This window comes from Bos grunniens, chromosome 24 (genome assembly GCF_055505025.1).
Source record: "Bos grunniens cultivar Pamir isolate PY7600 chromosome 24, Bosgru_T2T1.0, whole genome shotgun sequence".
NCBI classification, from domain to species: domain Eukaryota; kingdom Metazoa; phylum Chordata; class Mammalia; order Artiodactyla; family Bovidae; genus Bos; species Bos grunniens.
The window spans coordinates 60,087,888-60,109,686 of NC_141188.1; the positions used below are offsets into that span (position 1 = coordinate 60,087,888).

Genomic DNA, 21,799 nt, shown 5'->3' on the forward strand with positions numbered 1-21,799 from the left:
ATGAAAGTCAGGGTGAAACGAGCAATTAAAATAAAAAGAAAAAAACCCACTTAGTCTTAAGACAAGCTTCCTAAGGCCACCGCATTCATCATCACAAATCATTTAGCAGATTGTTTCCTTTCCATCTGTAAAGTGAAGGGGCGAGAGGCATTGGTCATTTCCAAGGGGTCTCTGCCTGGCGTTATGGAAAAGTACTACTCTTTCTTTCACTATCTTATTTCATGAAATATTTCTTGTTTGCACGAATGGTGGAGGACCCTAACTCTTCAATTAGCTAATAGGGAAACACACTCAGGAGGAAGTGGTGGAGGCCCAAGGGATTGAGATCCTATTTGATCCTTGTTGTTTACTTGCTAAGGCCTGTGCGACTCTTTTGCAATCCCATGAACTGTAGCTGGTCAGGCTCTTCTGTCCACGGGATTTCCCAGGCAAGAATACTGGACTGCGTTGCTATTTCCTTTTCCAGGGGATCTTCCTGACCCAGGGATCGAACCCACGTCTCCTGCATCGGCAGGCGGATAAGACCACTGAGCCACCAGGGAAGCCCATTCTATCCCTGACATCACCCTAATGTGCATCCCCAGCTTCTACCACGCAGATTCAGTGATAAAGTATTGATTCTCCTGGGGAGGCAATCAACTCCCTGCTGGTAACCGAGGTCCCTTCACTGTGTCCTTGTTTAGGGCTGATGTTGGCCTCATGCTCTGCCTAGAATCGTCTGAGTCCATAGCCACTATGTTATTTTGCTCAACAACAACCAAACACTATTCTGCTTCTGTCAGGAATAAAATTCAATATCAATAATGTGCAATAATAAGCAGACCCGGTTCACTCCAGGTTTTATCAGTGGACTCAGATTTCAGGCACCAGATCAGATCTGATCCAAGGCAGGGCTTTCCCGAAGGACAGAGGTGATGAACCAGCCTGCCAATGCAGGAGATGCACGAGATGCGAGTTCAATACCTGGGCAGGAAGATCCCCTGGAGGGCATGGCAACCCACTCCATCGTTCTTGCCTGGAGAATCCCACAGACAGAGGGGCCTGGTGGGCTACAGTCCATGGGGTTGCAAAGAGTCAGACACGACTGAGCCCACATAGCCCTTTCCTAATGTTAAACTGCACTATTGAATTTTTAACTTGTTTTGAACTTTAAATTTGCCTACTCATTCAGAAGGGCTTTTTAAAATTGCTGTTATGGCTATTATTTTTCTAACTTTTGAAACCTGAACTCACACAAAGAACCACAGTGAGGAAAATTCCTCTGGGGCAAAAAAGGGGCCCCTGCCGGGGTCCTTCCACCACTTTTCAAACCTGAACCCTCTTGTCTCAGCTCAGACAGGCTGCCCGGCTTAAACAACAGAGTTATTTTCTCTTAGTACAAAGTCTAGGATCAAGGCGTCAGCAGGCGCTCGTGTCTGCTGGGAGCTCTGAGCTGCAGACGGCCTCCTCCTCTGTCCTCACATGGCCTTCTCTCAGAGCTTGTGAGAGAGCGAGCTTGTGGAGAGAGAAAGCTACTTGTCTCTGCTTTTAAGGACACTAATCTCACTGGATCGGGGCTCCACACTTATGACCTCATTTAACCTTAATCATCCCCATCAGGGGCTTCCCTGGTGACTCAGATGGTAAAAGAATCTGCCTGCAGTGCAGGAGACCAGGGTTTGATCCCTGGTCAGGAAGATCCCCTGGAGGAGGAAATGGCAACCCACTCCAGTATTCTTGCCTGGAAAATCCCATGGACAGAGGAGCCTGGTGCCATGGGGTCTCAAAGGGTCAGACACGACTGAGCGACTAACACTTTCACATCACTTCATCTTCATCAAGGTCTTTTCTCTGAAGTCTGGGGTTTCAAAATATGAAGAGATACCGAAAGGTAGAGTGCAGTAACTTCCTTAGTCTGGCTGAGGGGAGGGAGTGTCCTGGGAGAGTCTGAGAGAGGAATTACTGGGGAAGCTGTGTGCTACTGGAGCTTCCAGGTGGTACTAGTGGTATAGAACAGGCCTGCCAGTAGACAGGAGCCTGGTGGACTGCAGTCCATAGAGCTGCAGAGTCGGAAGCGACGAAAGTGACTCAGCACGCACACACAAGTGTGCTGCTAACTGCCCGGTGCCGCTCACAAGCGGAGGGACAGTGTGACTGGAGGCAGACACGAGCCCTTGTACGGGAAGGACTGAACAGTCAGTGAGGTTAAGCAGAGCCACCCTTGGAAACAGAGACTGTGTGTTTGCTGGGGAGGGGCTTTGAAAGTCAGGCCTCTGAGCCAGAACTGAAAACAGTCAAGAGCCGGGGTCTGATCAGGGAGCACAATGACGGGCCCGGCTGTACCATCCCTGGCCTCTGCAGGCCTTTGCATATATGCTTTCGGATTTGACTTACACCCCAAATGGCTGTGCGCGAGAGTCCAGGGGAGGGTCCCCAAGACCACAGCCAGGGGAGAGGGGTCCAGGGCAGTGACCTCCCAGAAAATGAAAAGGAAGCTGCCCCCAGGGAGGTGTGGGGCGCTGGGACCTCCCAGGGGCTGGGGCAGCTCATCAGTGCAATGTGCAAAGTGCTCTGGGTGTGCAGCTTCCAGAGAGAACAAAGGGTAGCACCGCAGCTAGGTAAAGGTACCAGAGCGGACCCCAGCCCAGGGCTCCCAGAGAGCCGAAGGCCCTCTCCGCCACCCACCAACCAGCAGGAAAATCGGGACATCAGAGCCTCTGGCGTTCACGTGGTCCTTAAGCACTGCCCTGGGCCCAGATCCCACCAAGCTGGTCCTGCAGCTGGGGGGCCATCTTGCTTCAATTTCATGCTCCATCAGAGAAGTAAGCTGACTGCTGAGTTGAAATATATGAGCCTGAGCCAGAAAATCACCCCACCGCTTCTGCTTAGGGTCACAGCCAACCCCCCAAAGTGAAATGTGCTTTTTCCTCTTCTTGGTCCACAGTGGAGCCAGGCCAAGACTAACTTACTTCCTTTCAGAGGTCGGCTTGCTGAAGTGCATCAGACAAAGCTGAAGCGTTTGGCACAAAGTTCTGTATTTTTTGCACCATCACATGACTTTTCCTTACACATTTCTTTTTGCTCTTCTTAAAAAATATAGGTCATAATTCTTTGGCAGTGATTTTTTTTAATATACCTACCCATATAGTAGTTCTATTAAATACTAAAGTAAATGAATAGGTGAAATGGACAGTCAGTAGGAACACCAGCGTCTTTATACCAAGGTTGATTCAACCTAATATTTTCTCTCTGATAAACACTGAAGAGTGATGCTCAAATGGTCCTGGTCTGGGATTTTGTTAGAAATGAAAATCCTCAGGTCCCACCTTGAGACTTACTTAATCAAAATCTGGGAGAGAGGCCCGGCTGTAAATGTTGTCTGGACCCTGGTCAGAGCTCACTACATTTATTTTTTAGATATCCATTCATTTATTTGGCCGTGTCAGGACTTTCTTGCCTCATGTGGGATCTTTCTTTGTAGCACAGACTCTCTAGTTGCCTTATGCGGGCTTAGTTGCTCTGCGACATGTAGGATCTCGGTTCCCCGACCGGGGATTGAAACCCACGTCCCCTGCATTGCAGGGCAGATTCTCAACCACTGGACCACCAGAGAAGCCCCAGAGCTCACTGTCTTGAGACTCCTGAAGAGCCTAGTCTAGTCTAGACTTCAGCCACTGAAGACACCCGGCGATACCCCTCCATCTTTTCAGAACAACCTAAGAATGGCACCAGCTGGGCCTCTGCAGCGGTTCTCTTGGCAGAGGTGGTATCTGGGGGAAAACTAAATGACCAGAGCAGATTATGTGGCATCACTGTGGCATTCATCAGCACTTTCACAGTCAACGAGCATGAAAAGAAAGAGACCACGAAGCAAGCCCGTGACAGTGAGGGAATGTGTGCTTTTATAAACAGTGTCTTAGGGCATCAGATCAGCTTTGCTATTGAGTTTAAGCCGAGGCAATATTATGTAGCTGTCACCAATCTTATGCTTTTTTCCCCCTCGCCCTGGTGAAGCTGGAACCAATTGTTGTTATAGGGAGACTAAATAAAAGAGGTCCTGGATTTCCTGTTACTACAGATCAATTCTCTGAGATGTTAGACTAATATCATATGTGCGTTTGGGTTTTGGGGGGGTAACGTAATTAAACCCACGTGCAATGGCATGCAGACTTGGCCGCAGATTGTTTTGACAATGTTTCCAAGTGAATTACCTCAAGGAAAAAAAATGACTATATAACAGTACCCCCCCAAACATCCTCTATCATGATATCACACTGATTTTTGGGGGGAAAAAAGTCTGCTTTATGAAAAGTGTGAAAATATGTAAATCAGTCAAGATAATTTATATTGTTTAGGCAAGGTTGGTTGGATTAACTTCATTTACTTCCAAACTTCACCCAATGTAGACAAGCAGGGTGACCCAGCCTTGAAATGGCAGGAAGCTGAAACCCAGGATAGTTTAAAGAGAATGAACTCTGAGCTCTGAACATCTGTGCTTCATTCATGAGGCAAAGTTTTGAGACACTTAAGACTCTAAAGGTTCATGCGTCCCTGAGATGGTTAGTGTTTCAACTTGGCCAGACTATGGGGACCAGTTGCTCGGTCAAACACTAGTCAAGATGTTGCTATAAAGTCATTTTTTAATGTGATGAACATTTAACTCGACAGACTCTGAACAAAGCAGATTACCCTTCATAAATGTGGGAAAGATTGAGGGCAGGAGGAGAAGGGGGTGATAGAGAATGAGATGGCTGGATGGCATCACCGACTCAACAGACATGAGCCTGAGCAAACTCTAACATAGTGAAGGACAGGGAGGCCTGGCGTGCTGCGGTCCATGGAGCCACAGAGTCGACACGACTGAGCGACTGAACAACAACAACAAAAGTGTGGGCAGGCCTCACCCAATCATGAAGACCTTGAGAGCAAAGAGAGGGGTTTCCTCCAGGAGGAGGAGTTCTGCTCCAGACTGAAACCCAGAACCCCTGCTTATTCCAGCCTTCACACTCAGCACTGCGACATCAACTCTTGTTAAACCTCCTGCCTCCTGGCCTGTCCCGCAGGTTTCAGACCTTCCAGCTTCCACAGCTGCATGGGTCAATGTTCTACAATAAGTCTCTCTCCCTCTAGATATGTATCCTATTGATTCTGTTTATCTGGGGGACTCTAATATAGCCCCCAAACCCTATCCTTTGACCTGTATTCTCTGTAACATTTATAGTACTCTCTCGTTCTGTTTAGTTGACATAATTTGTCAGAGAAAAAAAAAGTTGAGACACTTCCTAGAGTTACTGTAAATCTAAATGCCACAACTTCCCAGGTAGAGAATGAAGTTATTGATGTATTATGGTTCCTCCAAATTGGAGTAACTGCCATAAAAATCTGAAATTCTACAGAACTTTGTTTACATTTCCATTATTTATTATAGGATGCAATTAATCTATTTTTGTTATTCAGTTCACTGTGAACATCTTGAGGACAGGGACTGTCTGAATTTTTTAATCTTTATGCAATGAACGTTAGATATATATTTTTATTAAACGAATGGTCAAAATTGTCCAATCAGATACCATTCTAATGCTCTTTTGCCTCTTCACAGCTCCCCCCTTCATGGTGGGACACTCTCTCTCTCTACTAAGCCAACTAGAACAGCAGCTGGAGTTAAAAGACCACACAGGTACCAGTAACTCTTGAATGACCTCGGAGCTGAGTCACTGCTGGTTCACGCCAGTGTCACCCACGTGATGAGATTACAGCAACATCGGTGGGCATTTGCTGGGAATCGAATTAGACCACAATGATTTTGAGACTGACTTCAGGGGTGATACTCTCACATAATTTATAGTATGGTGATGTGGTCAGATTCTCTATGCTTTCACACTTCTAGAACCTTACTTGAAATAAACTAATGACCTAAAATTGAAGCTCAGAGTCTTACTATAAAATATTTCCTTAATAAATCATTGACAAGACACCAAACTGCTAATGCTGTGCATTAGAGAAAATGAGCTCGAGCTTTAAAACACGGTAATAGGAATTCTAGGGCTTCTCTGGTGGCTCAGATGGCAAGAAAAGCTGCCTGCAATGCAGGAGATACTGGTTCAATTCCTGGGTCAGAAAGATCCCCTGGAGAAGGGAATGGCTACCCATTCCAGTACTCTTGCCTGGAGAATTCCACAGACACAGGAGCCTGGCAGAGTCACAAAGAGTCAGATGTGACTGAAGAACTAATGCTTTCCCAGGAGGAATTCTACTGCCTAAAAAAAGCTTGTTAAAAATTGGGTCAACGCCACTCACAGATTTCACCAACTTTCCTGCTCACAGTGTTTCAGTTCAGTTCCACATGGATTCCAAGAAACGTACTTTACACTTCCGTGTTCTAGTTTTGGAGAAGGTTAAACCAACAGTCTGCTTTGATGTTGTATTCATGAAACCGACTGCGCTGCAGCCTGGCACGACGTTTAACTTTAGTACCATGGCTCCTGTGGCATCCATGCGTTTGCCCAACTGGAAGTGCGGAGAGACCTTTCAGTCTATACCTCCAGGTGGCTGACTCTTCCTCCGGTCAAAAAGCAGTAATTGATACACTCGTATGGGCTGAAGTGTGTTCCCCACCCCGAATCCTCTGTTGAAGCCCTGATCTCAGAATGGGACTCTACTAGTTAAGACGAGGTCACACTAAGACTCCTTGTGGCGCTCGTGGTAGAGAGCCCACCCGCCAATGCAGGAGACGTAAGAGACGCCGGGTTCGACCCCTGGGACAGGAAGGTCATACTAGAGTGGACCCCTAACCCAACACACTGGGGTCCTTATAAAAGGGGGCAGTCTGGATAGACATCCCACGAGGAGAACATCACGTGAAGAGGAAGGCAGAGATCGGGGTGATGCTGCAGAAGCCAAGGGAAGGTCAAAGGTGGGGAGAGGGGATGGGCCATGTTCTCCTCCATTAGCCCCCTGACACCTGGATCTCAGGCTTCTAGCTTTGAGAACTTAAGAAACAGTAAGCTTTTCCACAAGCCGCCCAGTTTGTGTTCCTTTGTAGCAGCAGCCCTAGCAAACTAATCCACACTCCTACCTGCAGGGCACAAAATTCATGCCAAACACCACAGAAGGGCAGACGGCACACATCACAGGGCGCGGGGTTCAAGCAGGACAGGGTCTAGATAGATCATGCCCCTTCCTAGATCTCCAGAGAGCCAACAGCCTGGATCTCATGGAATCCACTCAGGATCACTTGAATCCACTCAGGACAACAAACCTCCGGGATTAGTGATGACAGGTCTTTACAAAAGTGGCCTTGGAGACTGAGCATATCCAACAAACTCTAATCCAGATCTTGATACCAGGAATGAATATCTAATACAAACTAGAGTAACACGACCAGACAAAAGACAACAGAACTTGAAAGGAAAGGGGAATGGAGGCCAGATGGCCCTTGGAGAGTCCCATTGCTCATGTCAAACCGAAGCCAACCGCACTGTGGTTATTTCACCTGTGCGCCCTCAGGCCCCATTAACCCGTGCCGTGGGAGTCATTCATAGAGCCCTAAGTCAAGGTGGTGGGAGAGGATCCAGGACACTGGACCCAGCCGGCTTCGGCAGCCACAGTGCTGCAGGTGGGCAATGCCCACTCCCATGGGTGATGTTGTCTCCCCACCCATCTTTTTTTTCCTTTATATTTATTAGCACATAAATTACATCCGGTAAGACCCACCTTATTCAGTGTTCAGTTCTCCAAGATCTGATAAGCATAGAGTCAGTAACTACCATCACCATCAAGACAGAACAGTTCTGTGACCCACAAATCCTCCCCTCCCTGCCCCTTTAACTGACACCTTCCCATCAGTCCCAGGGCATGTCTTTAATTTTTTTTTCTGTTCCTTTAATTCTTCCTCTGCAAGAATAACACAGAAAGGAAATCACATAGGAGGTTGTAGCCTTTATGCATCTGACTTCCGCCACTTAGCATAATACACCTGAGATCCAGTCAGGTTCTTCCGTGTAACAGTGGCTCCTTCCTGCTGTTTGCTGAGCAGTATTTCCACGGTATGGATGCACCTTAGCCCTGTGCATCCCCCCAGATGAAAGATCTTTGGCCTGTTTCTGGTTGTTGGAGATTATCGACATAAGCTACTATAAATACTTGCATACACATTTTTGTGTGGACACAGGTTTTCATTTCACTTGGCTAAATACTCAGGAGTGGACTTGCTGGGCATATGATGAGTGTATGTTTAACTTTGTAAGAAAATGTCAAACAATTTTCCCAAATGGCTGTACCATTCAGATCGTTGTTTTTCAAATAGTTTTTACTTTTTCCTCCCCTACATGGGCTCCACAGTCATTTTTCCCTGAATGTCAAGTGTAAAGCGAGTCAGCAAATATGCTTTTTGGTGAGTGGCTTCATTAGAAATGTCAACATTAAACAGGGTAGAAGTCTGAGGCTTGTCAGAAACCTTGACATTTATGGCTAAGGCAGAAAAAAACACCAAAGCTGTAAGGAGACAGAGGCGTAAGACTAAAAGCTACTTCTCACTCCCTGTATTTGGTTCTGATTCAGTGCAGGATTGTATCACTTTCGCCATCTCCCCTGCAGTGAGGAGCTGTGTGTGGAGCCAGGACGTGGCTTCCACCCCCCTGAAATTGTTCCCCATCCACTCACCCCCCATCCGCCCCCCTCCCCAACCACGGGCGCCTCGTCAAGGCTTCTGCCTCTGAGCCAAACAAATGAACGATCCTTTCAAAAGGATGGAGGCGGCAAAATGCACCCATTTGTTAGGAGTTCCTGCATCTTATCCAGACTGCCATTTCCCCAGGGATCTGTCTGTCCTCTTTCAGAGCAAGGATGCCAACAAGTCTGCAAGTGGACGCTGCCAACCCGAAGAGGGGCTTTTGTTCTGACTCCTCCGGAATCGCTTTTATCCTTTGAACTCGACTCCTGTCGCGGATGTGGCTCTCTGCACGGGACCCGGAGAAATCCCGTAGTACATCTGAATAAAGGCCGGCTGGCTGGCATAAAGGAAACCCAACACCCTTGTTCCTTCCTCTGAAGGGTCCCTGGGCACAGCTGGGCTTGTGGGAAGCAGAAGTGTCTGTGACTAGCGTTTGAATATCCTGAATTCAGACGCAGATGGGGAAGGGGTGGCAGAGTTTGAGAGAGAAAGGCACAAGCATTGAGACACAGCAATGAGCTCTGAAGTGGGAGGAGAGGTGTTGGGGCCCCAGGGCTGGCACATCTATCTGGGATGCTGCTTTGTCTCTAGGTAACAGAGATGAAGCCGGTCCTCTCTTCGGCCAAAGCCAAGTCTGGCAGTACAATAGGGGTCTGAAGACTAATTTGGTAAAAGGAAAGCTCCCTGGAAAAACACGACGGCCAACATAAGCTGCCCATGATTGATGGCACTTCTGCTGTTCTGCCAGTTCTAAAGCTAATATCACAAAGTCTTCCCCAAACATTGTAGATCATATTTGATGAAACTATACTCCAATTTGCTTGCCATGCAGATGGAAGCACTAGTAAGATTTGTGGATTTTTAAGAATCAATTCTATCCATGAAAACATGAGTAGGTTATATAGACTACATAACAAGCCTGTGACCCACATACTCCATGTATCTAACTGGGAAAACTCACAAAGACAGGAGTTGTAGTATTATTCTAATGAATTAATTTTGAATAGATGTAGAGAGAAAAAAAGTCAATGATGTGATCCAACTGAAGCACAATCCCACAGGGCTGAGATAATTTAGAGGATACTTGCCTCTATTATTAAAAACACAAAGAAGGTCACAGTACAAATACAGATGCTTGCCATGTTGCCAGCTTAAAGACAGAGATTAATTTCAGCCTCACTGACATCTAATCACTAGGTTCTCACAGATGGAATGTTATATAATTTCTTATTCGACATCTCTCAAAACACAAGAATCCCCTTGACAAAAGTTTGACAGGCAATTCATCTCTGTTGACAACTGCTATAACTGCGTGTTTGGCAAATGCACTTATTAGCTTCTTGGTTTGTTAAAATTAGCTAGGAAAGCAAGAGGAATTCTAGCACAGAGGTGAAATCAGCGACATTTGACAGTTCCATAAAGGCACGAACAGGACCTGGATCATGAACCTCATCAACATCCCCCAAGAACAGCTTCCCCAACTTCAGCTGCACGTGGGAATCTCGTGAGGATCCCTAAAAAAGGTGGGTCCCTGGATCCGCTTCTCCAAGATGCTAACGTCCATGCTTTTAAAGCACCTGTGTCTCCTGGGTGCTTTAAAAGCTCCTCGCTTTACATGCAGTAGAAGCTGAAAACTACCAGTCCTGTGGTCACAAGTGAGGACACCTTTCATTGAATCACCCTTCATAATACATCTGTCCACATGACAACCAAGTGACGCCCCTCCCAGAACAATGAATTCCAGAGGACCTTCATCACCGCCTGCATCGCGCGTGGCACTACCCACTCGCCTGGAGCAGGGCAACCAAAGGAAATGTTCGGGGCTCTGGTAGCCTCAGTGAGGTCCAGCTGGGACTATCCCCGAAGAGCGGCGTTCTCTGCCCTGTCCAGGGATTCCTATTTTACAGGACACACTGACCCAACTCTCGCTATTGGAAGAGGACACGCCTTGCATGTACTGAGCTACTAGTATCCGCCTTCACTTTACTAGAATAACTAGTGATGCTGAGTGCATGCGCACACACACAAAAGAGAAAGGCACCTCTGGGCATCTGAAGACAGGAGAACAGCCTAAGAAAATCATTCTGAAGTGCCTCTATTTCCCATAACTGAAAGAGAGCCAATCACATCTGATTTGAATAGAATTCATAAGAGGGTGAAGCCATTGATGATTATTGACAGTCTTAGGATTAGAAAACACTGGAAATAATTTAGTTCAACATTCTCGCCTGTGATATTAGGCCATCGAGGCCAGGAACCTAATGACTTGTAAGGCATTAGCTGTTGGCTGGGCCAGGATGAGGGTGGGGGCCCCCCGAGTCAGCCTGTCCTCCTCCCCTTGGACTATCCTACTCGCCTCCAGTTCTATGCCCTACCGTGGTCAGCTGGGCACTCAAGGGCCTGCCATGTGCTGGCCAGGCTCCGGGCCTGACGGCGGTTTCCATCTGCTCTGCACGTTTCCACTCGCAGCTGCCGGCGGGGGATGAGAACTGGCGCCAGAGCACTGCGTTCTTTCCTTTGGTTCCTTTTGTTTATTTCCCTGCATTTGAGCAACAGTTGCCAACGCATCTGAAGCTAAAGCGACAGCTTTTCATCTTGCTTAACACTGCAGGGCCGAAAAGCAGAATATAAGGTGACAAGAGAATACCAACTTACCCGACAGAGTTTCTAGTTCTGGTGGGAAATGTTCAAGGCGTTCCCACTTGTGTCCCCTCAACTTTCTCGAAAAGTCCCAAAGCCTAAAGCCAGGAGTAAGTCACGTGCAAGGGGAGCCAGAAGACCTCAGATTGGAAACGCCCAGACTTACAGGATAACAGAGGCTAATCCTGTCTTCCTCTGGCTTACAGACGTCCCCATGGTGGCTTTTTTTGGGTAACTTAAGGAAACGAGGGATTGAAGAGGGGTTTTCTGGTTCTTCCAAATACACCTATCACTAGGGCAGTCTCAACCCCAGGACTACTGGCATCTGGGGCTGATTACTTCTTTGCTGAGGAGCAGGAAGGGAGGTGGTCTTGAACCTTGTACGGCATGTAGCAGCATCCCTGGCCTCTGTCCTTAGAGGTGAGTAGCACCCACACTCCATTGCAACGACCCAAATACTTGATAAGAAAATGCTGCCATTTAAATGTTCTTTGTAGACTTCCCTGGTAGCTCAGATGGCAAAGAATCCGCCTGCCATGCAGGAGACCTGGGTTTGACCCCTGGGTCGGGAAGATCCCCTGGAGAAGGGAAAGGCTCCCCACTCCAGTCTTCTGGCCTGGAAAATGCCATGGACGGAGAAACCTGGCGGGCTGCGGCCCACAGGGTCGCGGAGTCAGACGTGCCTGCGCGAGCAGCTTTCACTTTGTGTAAAAAGACCTCGAAGATCTGTTTGGAGGCCTCAGCAGAGTCCGAGGAAAGACAGTCTCCTGGCTTCAGGAGTCTGGTGCTTCCGCTCAGCTCCACGCACTTCCGGAGCCAGGGCGGAGGAAGGGGGCCCCTGCGGAGCCACAGGGTCAGCCCCTGATGGCTGTGGGGCGGCCAGACGTGCTCATACACGGGCGCTGGGTCGGGACTGCCCTCAGCAACTCTTCTACGAGTCAGCAGGAAGAATCCCTCTGCTTGGTTCCTGCGTGCCCGACAGGGTACAGCGTGTGTGGGAGCTCCAGCAGCGGGCATGGCGTGGGCGCCCCAGGCACGGGCCCCCGCTCCTGCAGCGATCTGCAGCCCGGCTCCAGCGCCCAAGTCGCCCAGGGCCCGGCAGTGCCCAGCCCGTCAGCTCCTCCCCCCAACCAGCCTCCCCGTCAGCCGCTGCGCCCTGAAGGGCCACCTGGGCTGTGCCCCAGAGAGGCTGCAGGCAGAGTTCAGGGTAGGAAACCACCACTTCCTCCCTGCACGAACCTGCAGTGGCTTTCCAGGCGGGGGCGTCCCCAGCACTGTTCTGGCAGGTTCCACTGGCACAGGATGGCAGCAGCTTCTCCACCAGCCACTGAGCCCCAGCCATGCCATCTGCAGCAATGTCTGGGTCTCACCCTGAGGGGGCGCCTGGAGACGGGGCTGGGGTCTCCTCCATGAGAGCTCAATCTCAGCCCTACAGACTGTACGCAGCCAGTCCCTCATATTGTCAACTCGCAGACCTGTCTGAAACGCCTTACTTCCTGGGAAAGTACAGTTCATCAACACAGAGCACATTAGGGAGAGAAAGCTCACACAAGCCATCTTCACATAAGAGCAGAAAGTTACCCCCCACAAACTGGTTTTGCTGAGGTATTCTACCAAAGCATTAAAGAGGAGATGAAAAAAGTGAGTCACTCAGTAGGGTCTGACTCCTTGCGACCCCATGGACTATACAGTCCATGGAATTCTCCAGGCCAGAATCCTGGAGTGGGTAGCCATTGCCTTCTCCAGGGGATCTTCCCAACCGAGGGACTGGACCCAGGTCTCCCACATTGCAGGCAGATTCTTTACCAGCTGAGCCTCCAGGGAAGCCCCCAAATGAGACAGATCCAATATTAAATAGTCGACTGCTGATAGCCCCCCAAAAGTATTACAACCAACATCACAATTAATATTGATATAAATTTCCAAAAGGAGATAGCAAATAGACTGTAGTATCTCAGTAAAATGCACCATGGCCAATTGTATTTAGGAAATCCCAACTGGGATGGACTCCAGAAATGCACGTTAGGTTCAAGAGTGGGAAGTGCATCAATAAGTATAAGGTGTTAACTGATCTAGAAAGAACTGTATTTCCATAACACCAAAAAAAAGTGTCTGCCAATTCAGTATCCAGTTTTGACTGAAACATACACTTGCATGCTCAAGAATATAGGGAACGACATACATACACTTCAGTCCTAAAGTTAGCATCTTATTTACTTTTTCATCTCTTGGCTATGCCATGCGGCTTGTGGGATCTTAGTTCCCTGACCAGGGTTTGAACCTGGGCCCTCGGCAGTGAAAGCGCAGAGTCCTAACTGCTGGACCGTCAGAGAATTCCCCTTATCTACCTTTCTCAATGAAGGAATTTCTTAGAGACATTTCCACTATGGTCAGGAACAAAACATTGATGCTACCGTTTAACATTAACATTGTAATTAGCCAGCTTGGGCAAACCAATTAGAGGCATAAAATTGGAAAGGGAAACTATCTCCATGTACACGGGATACCTAGAAAAACTAAGCAAAGTAATGCAAAAATATCTCCATGGTAAAACAAGTTAGTATGAATAGCAACATACAAGATAAGTTACTTAGGGATACACTTAAATTTGCAAAATCTATGTGCAGACTATTTAAAAAAAACCTGCTTGAAAGACAAAAAAAAAAAAAAAAAACTAGAATAGATATCTATTTTTATTGGATTAGTATAACTTAACATCATAGAGATCTCAGTTCTCTTTAAATGAACTTATGAATTCCAACAAAATTAGCAACTCCAATCACTTTCTTTCTATAGAATTAGACAAGTGCCCAAGGAAAACAAATGTGCAAGAAGAGCTAAGAAAACACTGATGATGCGAAGCTGGCGCAGGGGGTGAGGAGCACAGCGCTGGGAGACATTAAACATACAAAACAGGCTTTTCAGAGTTAAAATACTTGTATACCAAGCAGGGGATGAGGAGCACAGCGCTGGAAGATATTAAACATACAAAACAGGCTTTTCAGAGTTAAAATACTTGTATACCAAAAGGACAGACAGATCAATGAAACAGAAGAGAAAATCTAGAAACAGAACCAAATGTAGTGAAAGTTTAGTCTATTAAACATGGTATCAGATCACTGAGATAAAAGATGCACTTTTTAATAATAAATTGGAATTGGACAACTGGATAGTTATTTGCAAAAAAAAAAAAAAATCAGATCCAGACCTCATGCCATAAACAAGAATAAGCGAAGTAGGTCTGAGACATAAATACAAAAACTGAAACCACAGAAGTGCTAAATGAAAACATGGGGGAATTCCTCTATAGCATGAGTGCAAAAAGCAACCTTGTGATTATAAGCAAATTCCACATGCAACCTTAAATTCATGAATTTGACCTCATAAAAATAGAAGCCTTTGCACAGTGAAAAAATCAGAAGTAACATCAAAAGGCAAATGACAAACCTGGAGAGATGTTTTCAACAACATATCATAAATAAAAGGCTGATATTATATATACGATATATCTATAGGGGCTTCCCGGGTGGCTTAGACAGTAAAGAGTTTGCCTGCAATAAAGGAGATCTTCCTGGGTTAGGAAGATCCCCTGGAGAAGGGAATGGCAACCTGCTCCAGTATTCTTCCCTGGAGAATCCCATGGACAGAGGAGCCTGGCGGGCTACAGTCCATGGGGTCGCAAAGAGTCAGACACACCTGAGTGACTAACATGTTCATAGATATACACTACCACGTGTAAAATAGAGAGCTAGTGGGAACCTGCTCTATAGCATAAGGAGCTCAGCTCAGCGCTCTGCAGTGAGCAAGCGGTAGGACGGGGGAGGTGGGAGGTGGCTCAAGAGGGAGGGGGTATATGCATATAGTTGATTCACACTGATGTACAGCAGAAACACTTCATTATAAAGCAATTATACTTTGATTAAAAATAAATAAAAATTACTCTCATTAAAAAAAAAGTGTCTCGGTTAGAATAAGCAAATCAGTACAATTAGCAAAATGCAGAGTGTGGGAAACTCTACAGACCAAAGGGCCCAAGATCCCCAAACTGTAAGGCAAAGGGACAGAGAGAAACCTAAGGATTTAAAAGATTAGCCTGAATTAAAAAATGGGCAGCCCCCGAGATTCAGGGACACACACGCAGATGATAAAACTATGAAGACGACGTAAGGAAGTGCGAGGAGAGTGGCTGCTCTCAGAAGGATGAAAGGTTTATGTGTTCATGGTAAAATGGGGGACTTCTAGATGGCTGGCAAAGATTGTTCTTGACTTGTGTGGAGGCTGGAGGTATTTGCCTTACATTAAGCTGCACAGTTGTTCTGAGTCGTCTTCTAGATCTGTATCTCATTTTAAAATAAAAAGCTTTGAGAACAGACTCAGTTGCCGGCCATCTCAGTTGCTCAAGTGATGCTTATCTGCGGGCACACTTAAATCTTCAGCGAGCGCTTTTCTGACACTCAGTGCAATTCCATACCACCCTCCTCCCTTTAGCAGCTGCCTGATTAGAGAACACATCCTAATTTTCAAATTAGCTTAAGAAAAACATGAAGAGGAGGCTCTAAGTGTTGCCAACAATAACTTGTGTAACGCGTTCCAGCACCAGACTATCAGTTCTGCGCTTGTTCTACCAGCTGTTTTAGATTATCTACATTGCCATCATCCCTCAACGGCACATAAAATGAAAGTAAAATGTAAAAACCTTACTTTCCTAAGAAAAATCCCCCCAAAAGCTTTAAAAAAAAAACAAACCCTAATGCTATTACATAAGACAAGGCCTAAAATGTTCTGAACTCGCCGAACATATTTATAATCATTATAATCCTGGCTGCAGGCAGCGCTGGCTTGAGTACTCCCAAGATTCTTGGTTTGTGCTGACATTTGAATGCTTACAGCATTTGGTGGGATGGGGGTGGGGGCATTAGTCAGGGCTGTTCACTGCATTCAACTTCTATCAGTCGTACAGCCTGTAACTGATTAAGTCTGGTAATGGGCTGTTACTAATAACCGACCACCAATGGTGGTAGCCTCAGGTCTAGAAATAAAAGCCACATGACTAAGTGGGCACCTGCAGGGAAAGGGGACTTTTGATTTCAACAGCAGTATCACTCATTCTCACCTGGCACATTCTAGAACCATAGTCCCCGATAAACCCAGGCAGCGTTCTGGATTTAGATTATTTCCCTCCGTTCTCCACCTCCTGCAAATCTAGATAAAGGTACAGGAAATGTTTGCTTCAGCAGAGACCAACCAACAAGCCAAGGCAGCCTCGTGAAAAGGAAATTCTCTCTCCCGTTAAGGTTCCTGCCACACTGGGGCCCAAACAAAGGCAACTGTCATCCCCTACCCTCCTCCTCAAGCATGAAACAACCGTTTAAATGGTATCCCAATGTCGTCCTTCCTTCTATTTCTCTAAGTCCCTAAAAGGTGTCCAACAGATAGGTATTTATCTAAAAGAACTGAAATCATGGCTTTTAAAATCAGAGTCTAGTTTACTTACATGATATTAGCTTCAAGTGTACAACATCGAGGGGCTTCCCGGGTAGCGCTAGTAGTAACGACCCCGCCCGCCAATGCAGGACACACGTGAGATGCGGGTTTGGGATGCACTGGGATGACCCCCTGGAGGAGGGCATGGCAACCCACTCCAGTCTTCTTGCCTGGAGAATCCCATGGACAGAGGACCCTGGCGGGCTACAGTCCTTGGGATCACAAAGAGAAGGACACAGCTGAAATGACTTAGCACATGTGTCCAACATAGCAGTTCAGTATTTTTATAGGTTATACTCCAAAGTTATTATGAAGTATTGGTTAAACTCCCTGTGCTATAGAGTATATTCTTATAGCTTATTTATTTTATACTTAGTCATTTATACCTCTTCATCCCCTACCTCTTCCCACTGTTTACTATATGTGTGCGTCTGTTTATGTTTTATTATACTAAATTTTTCTTAAATGGAAGGGATGACAGTATTCCTCTTTGTGCCTATATTTACTAAGTATAACACCCTGCAAATCTATCCATGTTTCTGTAAATGGTAATATTTCTTTTATGGTTGAAGAGTGTTCTGGGCTAAACATATGCTTCCTCAATACAAGCTTTCCCATTAGATGATAGGTAATGAATGTAATTAAAAGAAAACAGACAGAGCTAATTAAACAGGCTCCTGTTTAAAGCAGAACCTGGGGCCCTCTTTTCCCTCCTGTGGGAAATGGCTTTAGTCAAAGATGGTAAAGGACCATTACTATTTACACCCTCCTCCCTGCCACCCCTCAGCGAGCTTGAAGTCACTTAAGGGATACCAACTCTGAGCCTTGGGGGTGAGGGGTGAGGATGCCAACTGGAGAAGCCGGGGAGGTCTACACTTCTGTAAGAAAAGGGTGTGAGCTGCTGGGAGGGGAGACTCTCCGTGGACGAGGAGCTGGCCATAGCCGGGGCTGGGGGTCGCGACTGAGGGCTGGACTGAGGCTGGGGGTGGGGGTGGGGTACGGGGAGGGGGCAGGGCAGATGCAGAGAGAAAGCTCTGGAGCCACCGCTTTTGAGAGACAGACCTTGGGACACGGAGGGGGCTTTGTTGACCACATTTTTCTAAAAGGACCTTTTCCACTCTGCACATCTTTAAATGATTAGCAAATTCAACATCTGATCAGCTTGCTTAAATAGGAAAGTTAAAAATGTTTCAAATTTGTGGATATTTTAGACATCAGACAAGACTGGAATGAGAGAAAGAAAAGGGGTCCACCACGATTCACGCACGCTTTCCTTGAATCATATGACAGGTCCCATAAAGCTAGTGAAGACCTAAGGATAGCACCAGCTCTTGGCAGCAGGATCCTTTAGGGTGACAGGAGAGGCTAGAGAGAAAAAAACGAGCTAAATTTTTTCATGACTTTCTTTCATCTGTTTCTGTTCTGCTTTTGCCTCTTGATAACCATGTCAAGAGAAAGACCCTGAGGTTATAAGCATTATCATCTTCGAGTGATTTCTTCTGTCTTCCATTAAGATTTATCAGCATTGCACTAAAGATTCAAAGCCCTGGCCTTCTTCCCTTACATTTCATTTGTACCCAAGTGCTTATGCCACAAATTCAGCATAAAACCACTGGATGGATAGATGAACAAACACATTTTCCATCTGCAAAGACCTTGGTTTTTCCTGTACTCATGCGCAGATGTGAGAGGTGGACTATAAAGAGGGCTGAGCGCCGAAGAACTGATGCTTTCGAATAGTGGTGTTGAAGACTCCTGAGAATTCCCTGGACTGCAAGATCAAACCAGTCAATCTGAAAGGAAATCAACCCTGAATATCCACTAGAAGGACTGATGCTGAAGCTCCTATATTTTGGCCACCTGATGCTAAGAGTTGACTCATTGTAAAAGACCCTGATGCTGGGAAAGATTGAGAGTGGAGGAGAAGGGGGCAGCAGAGGATGAGCTGGTTAGATAACATTACTGACTCAATGGACCTGAATTTGAGCACCCTTATGATGGAAAGTGAAGAATTAAAGAGCCTCTTGATGAATGTGAAAGAGGAGAGTGAAAAAGTTGGCTTAAAGCTCAACATTCAGAAAACTAAGATCATGGCATCCAGTCCCATCACTTCATGGCAAGTAGATGGGGAAACAGTGGAAACAGTGGCTGGCTTTATTTTTCTGCGCTCCAAAATTACTGCAGATGGTGATCGCAGCTATGAAATTAAAAGACGCTTACTCCTTGGAAGGAAAGTTATGACCAACCTAGACAGCATATTAAAAAGCAGAGACATTACTTTGCCAACAAAGGTCCATCTAGTCAAGGCTATGGTTTTTCCAGTGGTCATGTATGGATGTGAGAGTTGGACTATAAAGAAAGCTGAGTGCTGAAGAATTGATGCTTTTGAACTGTGGTGTTGGAAAAGACTCTTGAGAGTTCCTTGGACTGCAAGGAGATCCAACCAGTCCATCCTAAAGGAGATCAGTTCTGAATGTTCATTGGAAGGTTTGATGTTGAAGCTGAAACTCCAATACTTTGGCCACCTGATGCAAAGAGCTGACTCATTTGAAAAGACCCTGATACTGGGAAAGATTAAGGGCAGGAGGAGAAGGGGACGACAGAGGATGAGATGGTTGGATGGCATCACCGACTCAATGGACATGGGTTTGGGTAGACTCCAGGAGTTGGTGATGGACAGAGAAGCTTGGCATGCTGCGGTTCATGGGGTCACAAAGAGTCAGACACGACTGAGTGACTGAACTGAACTGGGAGACCGTGAAAGACAGAGAAGCCTGTTGTGCTGCAGTCCATGGGGTCACAAAGAGTCAGGCACAACTTAACAACTGACCAACAACCAGAGCCCTTGCTAGAAACCACCACACTGTGACAAAAGAAAATACCCACAACAAAGACAGGGTGTGTAACAAGTCGCTGTGTGAAGGGAAAACGCCATGTTCCAAGGGGGGAGAAATAGGATCATAATAAGCTGAAAGAACCAGGAAAGACTTAACGGGAAACCTTGAAGCAAGAGTAGGACTCAGGAAAGTAAGAACAGAATGGGGGAGGGGGATCCCCCAGGAAGGAGCCAGGCGCTGAGCAAGGGGGCAATCCCACAGGACACAGAGAGGTCAAAGTGCCCAAGAATCGGGGGGCATAACTTATCTTGCCCAGTAGAAGTGGGACCCCAGGACCACGGAGGGGAAGGATGCAAGATGGCCAGTCTCCAAGCCCAAATGAGAGCATGGGGTCTGACAAAACCAAAGAACCCAGGGTTGAAGTTAGCCTTGAGGTTAAAACCTGGCCTCAAATTCATTCACAGGCTCCCATCCCTCGGACACCTCGCTAAACCTCCATGTCTCACTGTCTGGAACCATACATGAAGTGATAAGGTCGTCATGAAAACTCAAGGAGAAAATGCTTAAATTGCACTCACGTGCTCCCAGGAACACAGAACACTCAATTTGTTAGCTATCATTACACACCAAAGACTAGTAAAACAAAATATTGAGTTTAAGATGATCCTAGACAAAAATCCAGGGTGTGTGGGTACCATAATCAATGCTAACCACTCACTCAGAAGGTTCTGGAATGACCACTGGGAGAAGAATGGTCATGGCTCCTGCAGCCTCAAATATCAAGGCATAGAATTTAGTCCCTGGGGCTTGAAACTCTGCTCTCAGAAGTTGAAGGAATGGGAGAAACTCTGTTGCGAGGCTGCATCGATCACATGTCAACTGGGTCTTTCAGGTGCTTGGCTGAAAGGTTTTGATAAAGTTCTTTTCATTTCTAAAACAATCTTTCTCCTCTACTCCTGTGAAGAGGCAGAATTTGATAATGATACAGATAATGATGGCTCACCTCTCTATAAAACATCTGACTTAAATGTAGTCTTTGGCTTTCTCCAGGGAACATAGCTCCCAGCTTCAAAATAAGGTTTTGCTCATCTTAAAGTAATTAGAGAATCATCTACTAAGTAATTCTATGTTCCTATGTTGTTGTGAAATTCAACAGGAACACAAAATGAAATTAACATCCAGCTCCTACTACAAAGCAGTTGTTTTTTTTCCTTCCATCCCAGAAAATTCTCTTATCTTTTATAAAGAAACATACTAATTTTATTTTATGAGAAAGACAACTTCTCATCCTTGTGAAAATACTGGAGACATCATCAGATAAGAGAGAGAAAACACAGTTCAAACATCAGAAAGGGGATCTGAGGTAGCGCCTGCAGCCTGGAGGGACCTCAAAAGTTCTGTCCAGCTTCCCTGGGCTGAGAGGTTTTCATCCTCTCCAGGCCTCAGTTTCTACATCTAAAAAGGATGCCCCGTGTAGGGCTGTGTGTGGGTTCAGTCATGTCCGACTCTTTGCGACCCCGTGGACTGTAGCCCACCAGGCTCCTCTGTCCCTAGGATTTCCCAGGTAAGAATACTAGAGTGGGTTGCCATTTCCTACTCCAGGGATCTTCCCAACCCAAAGATCGAACTCATGTCTCTTATGTCTCTTTGTAGGATTATTAAGAGATGAAGCAGAAAGCCTGACACTCCATACCCATGACAGCTGATAATGTATCTGTTACCTGTTGAAAAGTCTGAGTAGGAAAAGGTCTCTCACGTTTCTCTCGGTACTTTATCCCATCTCGGGCAGGCCGATGAGGCAGGATCCTTGGGAGGGAAGAGGCAGAAGGAATTGGAAATCCTGTCTAAGTAGGGCCCCTCTTCACTCCAGGAAGGTGTGAGGCGTCCAGGGACCTACAAAGCCAAAAGCTCCGTTACTGGACGGAGCCGTGGTCCCAGGCGTACAGAGGACGTTCACCCTCTTTGTACACTTAGGGGTGAAAGAGATGCAAAATAGAAACTTATCCACTAAAAAGCAAAAGACGGTCTCAAGCTGACCCTTTCCTCCGCAGACCACTTTACTAGAACAGACATAAAAATCAGCAATTTTACTACTCCTTTGATCTAAACTAACACGCCTCCTAAGCACCTGCTTACAATCACCTGTATTTAGGAGTTAATTCCTCATCTACTTTTACAGCAGAAAAAT

General features: G+C 46.4%; 1 protein-coding gene and 1 long non-coding RNA gene across 9 annotated transcripts in view; both read right to left on the minus strand.

Moving 5' to 3' along the window:
• The window catches only part of LOC147346375 (uncharacterized), a 34,319-nt gene extending 12,995 nt beyond the window's left edge, over positions 1–21,324 (minus strand). The window contains exon 1 of the long non-coding RNA XR_015153576.1: positions 51–21,324. This is a non-coding gene — a long non-coding RNA (uncharacterized LOC147346375). The remainder of the gene's footprint in view (positions 1–50) is intronic.
• The window catches only part of CCBE1 (collagen and calcium binding EGF domains 1), a 240,068-nt gene that overhangs the window by 124,640 nt on the left and 93,629 nt on the right, over positions 1–21,799 (minus strand). The gene's annotated exons all lie outside the window — the stretch shown is intronic.